The following is a 5,597-nucleotide window of genomic DNA, read 5'->3' on the forward strand; positions in this document are numbered from 1 at the left end:
CTCCACCATATTCCACCTTGGTCATATCGTCACGGAGTTTAGGCGAAGCCCTGCGCCGGTAGAACATCATCACCGTCACCACGCCGTCGTGCTGACGGAACTCATCTCCGGAGCTTTGCTAGATCGGAGCCCGGAGATCGTCATCGAGCTGAACGTGTGCTGAACTCGGAGGTGCCGTACGTTCGGTGCTTCGATCGGTCGGATCGTGAAGACGTACGACTACATCAACCGCGTTGTGCTAACGCTTCCGCTTACGGTCTACGAGGGTACGTGGACGAACACTCTCCCCTCTCGTTGCTATGCCATCACCATGATCTTGCGTGTGCGTAGGAATTTTTTTGAAATTACTACGTTCCCCAACAGTGGATCCGAGCCTAGGTTTTATGCGTTGATGTTATATGCACGAGTAGAACACAAGTGAGTTGTGGGCGATACAAGTCATACTGCTTACCAGCATGTCATACTTTGGTTCGGCGGTATTGTGAGATGAAGCGGCCCGGACCGACATTACGTGTACGCTTACGCGAGACTGGTTTCACCATTATGAGCACTCGTGCTTAAAGGTGGCTGGCGGGTGTCTGTCTCTCTCATTTTAGCTGAATCGAGTGTGGCTACGCCCGGTCCTTGCGAAGGTTAAAACAACACCAACTTGATGAACTATCGTTGTGGTTTTGATGCGTAGGTAAGAAACGGTTCTTGCTAAGCCCATAGCTGCCACGTAAAACTTGCAACAACAAAGTAGAGGACGTCTAACTTGTTTTTGCAGGGCATGTTGTGATGTGATATGGTCAAGACGCGATGCTATATTTTATTGTATGAGATGATCATGTTTTGTAACCAAAGTTATCGGCAACTGGCAGGAGCCATATGGTTGTCGCTTTATTGTATGAAATGCAAATGCCCTGTAATTGCTTTACTTTATCACTAAGCGGTAGCGATAGTCGTAGAAGCAATAGATGGCGTAACGACAACGATGCTACGATGGAGATCAAGGTGTCGCGCCGGTGACGATGGTGATCACGACGGTGCTTCAAAGATGGAAATCACAAGCACAAGATGATGATGGCCATATCATATCACTTATATTGATTGCATGTGATGTTTATCCTTTATGCATCTTATCTTGCTTTGATTGACGGTAGCATTTTAAGATGATCTCTCACTAAATAATCAAGAAGTGTTCTCCCTGAGTATGCACCGTTGCGAAAGTTCTTCGTGCCGAGACACCACGTGATGATCGGGTGTGATAGGCTCTACGTTCAACAACGGGTGCAAAACAGTTGCACACGCGGAATACTCAGGTCATACTTGACGAGCCTAGCATATACAGATATGGCCTCGGAACACGGAGACCGAAAGGCCGAGTGTGAATCATATAGTAGATATGATCAACATAGTGATGTTCACCATTGAAAACTACTCCATCTCACGTGATGATCGGACATGGTTTAGTTGATTTGGATCACGTGATCACTTAGATGACTAGAGAGATGTCTGGCTAAGTGAGAGTTCTTAAGTAATATGATTAATTGAACTTAAATTTATCATGAACTTAGTACCTGATAGTATTTTGCTTGTCTATGTTTGTTTGTAGATAGATGGCTCGTGATGTTGTTCCGTTGAATTTTAATGTGTTCCTTGAGAAAGCAAAATTGAAAGATGATGGTAGCAATTACACGGACTGGGTCCGTAACCTGAGGATTATCCTCATTGCTGCACCGAAAAGTTACGTCCTGGAAGCACCGCTGGGTGCCAGGCCTGCTGCTGATGCAACTGACGACGTTAAGAACGTCTGGCAGAGCAAAGCTGATGACTACTTGATAGTTCAGTGTGCCATGCTTTATGGCTTAGAACCGGGTCTTTAACGATGTTTTGAACGTCATGGAGCATATGAGATGTTCAAGGAGTTGAAGTTAATATTTCAAGCAAATGCCCGGATTGAGAGATATGAAGTCTCCAATAAGTTCTATAGCTGCAAGATGGAGGAGAATAGTTCTGTCAGTGAACACATACTCAAAATGTCTGGGTATAATAATCACTTGATTCAACTGGGAGTTAATTCCTGATGATAGTGTCATTGACAGAATTCTTCAATCACTGCCACCAAGCTACAAGAGCTTCATGGTGAACTATAATATGCAAGGGATGAACAAGACTATTCCCGAGCGCTTCGCAATGCTAAAAGCTGCGGAGGTAGAAATCAAGAAGGAGCATCAAGTGTTGATGGTTAACAAGACCACCAGTTTCAAGAAAAAGGGCAAAGGGAAGAAGAAGGGGAACTTCAAAAAGAACGGCAAGCAAGTTGCTGCTCAAGAGAAGAAACCCAAGTCTGGACCTAAGCCTGAAACTGAGTGCTTCTACTGCAAGCAGACTGGACACTGGAAGCGGAACTGCCCCAAGTATTTGGCGGATAAGAAGGATGGCAAAGTGAACATAGGTATATGTGATATACATGTTATTGATGTGTACCATACTAATGCTCGCAGTAGCACCTGGGTATTTGATACTGGTTCTATTGCTAATATTTGCAACTCGAAACAGGGACTACGGATTAAGCGAAGATTGGCGAAGGACGAGGTGACGATACGCGTGGGAAATGGTTCCAAAGTCGATGTGATCGCGGTCGGCACGCTACCTCTACATCTACCATCGGGATTAGTTTTAGACCTAAATAATTGTTATTTGGTGCCAGCGTTGAGCATGAACATTATATCTGGATCTTGTTTGATGCGAGACGGTTATTCATTTAAATCAGAGAATAATGGTTGTTCTATTTATATGAGTAATATCTTTTATGGTCATGCACCCTTGAAGAGTGGTCTATTTTTATTGAATCTCGATAGTAGTGATACACATATTCATAGTGTTGAAACCAAAAGATGCAGAGTTGATAACGATAGTGCAACTTATTTGTGGCACTGCCGTTTGGGTCATATCAGTGTAAAGCGCATGAAGAAACTCCATACTGATGGGCTTTTGGAATCACTTGATTATGAATCACTTGGTACTTGCGAACCGTGCCTTATGGGAAAGATGACTAAAACGCCGTTCTCCGGAACTATGGAGCGGGCAACTGATTTGTTGGAAATCATACATACTGATGTTTGTGGTCCAATGAATGTTGAGGCTCGCGGGCGGGTATCGTTATTTTCTTACATTCACAGATGATTTGAGCAGATATGGGTATATCTACTTAATGAAACACAAGTCTGAAACATTTGAAAAGTTCAAAGAATTTCAGAGTGAAGTGGAAAATCATCGTAATAAGAAAATAAAGTTTCTACGATCTGATCGTGGAGGAGAATATTTGAGTTACGAGTTTGGTCTACACTTGAAACAATGCGGAATAGTTTCGCAACTCACGCCACCTGGAACACCACAACGAAATGGTGTGTCCCAACGTCGTAATCGTACTTTACTAGATATGGTGCGATCTATGATGTCTCTTACTGATTTACCGCTATCGTTTTGGGGTTATGCTTTAGAGACGGCCGCATTCACGTTAAATAGGGCACCATCAAAATCCGTTGAGACGACGCCTTATAAACTATGGTTTGGCAAGAAACCAAAGTTGTCGTTTCTTAAAGTTTGGGGCTGCGATCCTTATGTGAAGAAACTTTAACCAGATAAACTCGAACCCAAATCGGAGAAATGTGTCTTCATAGGATACCCAAAAGAGACTATTGGGTACACCTTCTATCACAGATCTGAGGGCAAGATTTTCGTTGCTAAAATCGGATCCTTTCTAGAGAAGGAGTTTCTCTCGAAAGAAGTGAGTGGGAGGAAAGTAGAACTTGATGAGATAACTGTATCTACTCCCTTATTGGAAAGTAGTTCATCACATGAACCGGTTCCTGTGACAACTACACCAATTAGTGAGGAAGCTAATGATATTGATCATGAAACTTCAGATCAAGTTTCTACAGAACCTCGTAGGTCTACCAGAGTAAGATCCGCACCAGAGTGGTACGGTAATCCAATTCTGGAAGTCATGTTACTTGATCGTGATGAACCTACGAACTATGAGGAAGCGATGATGAGCCCAGATTCCGCAAAATGGCTAGAGGCCATGAAATCTGAGATGGGATCCATGTATGAAAACAAAGTATGGACTTTGGTTGACTTGCCCGATGATCGGCAAGCCATTGAGAATAAATGGATCTTTAAGAAGAAGACTGACGCTGATGGTAATGTAACTGTCTATAAAGCTCAACTTGTTGCGAAAGGTTTTCAACAAATTCAAGGAGTTGACTACGATGAGACTTTCTCACCCATAGCGATGCTTAAGTCTGTCCGAATCATGTTAGCTATTGCTGCATTTCATGATTATGAAATTTGGCAAATGGATGTCAAAACTGCATTCTTGAATGGATTTCTGGAAGAAGAGTTGTATATGATGCAGCCAGAAGGTTTTGTTGATCCAAAAGGTGCTAACAAAGTGTGCAAGCTCCAGCGTTCCATTTATGGACTGGTGCAAGCATCTCGGAGTTGGAATAAACGCTTTGATAGTGTGATCAAAGCATATGGTTTTATACAGACTTTTGGAGAAGCCTGTATTTACAAGAAAGTGAGTGGGAGCTCTGTAGCATTTCTGATATTATATGTAGATGACATATTATTAATTGGAAATGATATAGAATTTCTGGATAGCATAAAGGGATACTTGAATAAAAGTTTTTCAATGAAAGACCTCGGTGAAGCTGCTTACATATTGGGCATCAAGATCTATAGAGATAGATCAAGACGCTTAATAGGACTTTCACAAAGCACATACCTTGACAAAATTTTGAAAAAGTTCAAAATGGATCAGGCAAAGAAAGGATTCTTGCCTGTGCTACAAGGTGTGAAGTTGAGTCAAACTCACTGCCCGACCACAGCAGAAGATAGAGAGAAAATGAAAGATGTTCCCTATGCTTCAGCCATAGGCTCTATCATGCATGCAATGCTGTGTACCAGACCTGACGTATCCTTAGCAATAAGCTTGGCAGGAAGGTACCAAAGTAATCAAGGAGTGGATCACTGGACAGCGGTCAAGAACATCCTGAAATACCTGAAAAGGACTAAGGATATGTTTCTTGTATATGGAGGTGACAAAGAGCTAGTCGTAAATGGTTACGTCGATGCAAGTTTTGACACTGATCCGGACGATTCTAAATCGCAAACCGGATACGTGTTTTTATTAAACGGTGGAGCTGTAAGTTGGTGCAGTTCTAAACAAAGCGTCGTGGCGGGATCTACATGTGAAGCGGAGTACATAGCTGCTTCTGAAGCAGCAAATGAAGGAGTCTGGATGATGGAGTTCATTTCCGATCTAGGTGTCATACCTAGTGCATCGGGACCAATGAAGATCTTCTGTGACAATACTGGTGCAATTGCCTTGGCAAAGGAATCCAGATTTCACAAGAGGACCAAGCACATCAAGAGACGCTTCAATTCCATTCGGGACCAAGTCCAAGTGGGAGACATAGAGATATGCAAGATACATACGGATCTGAATGTTGCAGACCCGTTGACTAAGCCTCTCTCACGAGCAAAACATGATCAGCACCAAGACTCCATGGGTGTTAGAATCATTACTATGTAATCTAGATTATTGA

Source organism: Triticum dicoccoides, chromosome 4B, assembly GCF_002162155.2.
Source record: "Triticum dicoccoides isolate Atlit2015 ecotype Zavitan chromosome 4B, WEW_v2.0, whole genome shotgun sequence".
NCBI lineage: Eukaryota > Viridiplantae > Streptophyta > Magnoliopsida > Poales > Poaceae > Triticum > Triticum dicoccoides.